Source organism: Frankliniella occidentalis, unplaced genomic scaffold, assembly GCF_000697945.3.
Source record: "Frankliniella occidentalis isolate FOCC.00 unplaced genomic scaffold, Focc_3.1 Scaffold341, whole genome shotgun sequence".
Taxonomy (NCBI): Eukaryota; Metazoa; Arthropoda; class Insecta; order Thysanoptera; family Thripidae; genus Frankliniella; species Frankliniella occidentalis.
In genome coordinates this window covers 60,222-60,871 of record NW_026267464.1, presented here as the reverse complement: position 1 = coordinate 60,871, position 650 = coordinate 60,222, and positions in this window count along the sequence as shown.

Genomic DNA, 650 nt, shown 5'->3' with positions numbered 1-650 from the left:
GCGCGCTGCGCTGCAGAGGCGCCCCCGAGTCATCAGCACTGGCGCCGCCGTCCTGGGGGCGCGGCAGGGCGGGGCGGGGGGCTGGCGTGACACTCACCGTGGAGCCTGCTCCAGGTGGGATCATTCTTTACATTTAAGGGGGCAGTAGCACTTCGAGGCGGATTTTAACAAATTTAAGGTAGTTGTTGTTCTAAAATTCGCAGTTTTCATCGGAAAATTTTTATCCTAGTTCATTCTACTGACTCTTATGTACTAACAAAGAAAAACTATACAGGATCACGATCTGTCAAGTTCTGTGGCTTAAATCGTGCGCGCAAGCTATCTTTAAAAAATTTCTGCTTGCGCGCACGATTTAAGCTACAGTACTTGACAGATCGTGATCCCGTATAGTTTTTCTTTGTTAGTAGATAAGACTCAGTAGAATGAACTAGGATAAAAATTTTCCGATGAAAACTACGGATTTTAGATTAATAACTCTCCTCAAATTTGTTAAAATCCGCCTCGAAGTGCTACTGCCCCCTTAATCCTGTAACTCTTTAGTAGGTACATAATTATTCCGCCTGAAGCCCTTTGCTCTGCTGCCACCCCCCTCCCCCTCTCTCCCCGCTCTGCATGTGTGCGGGTGGGCCCGTTATTGCGCAATCTACCCG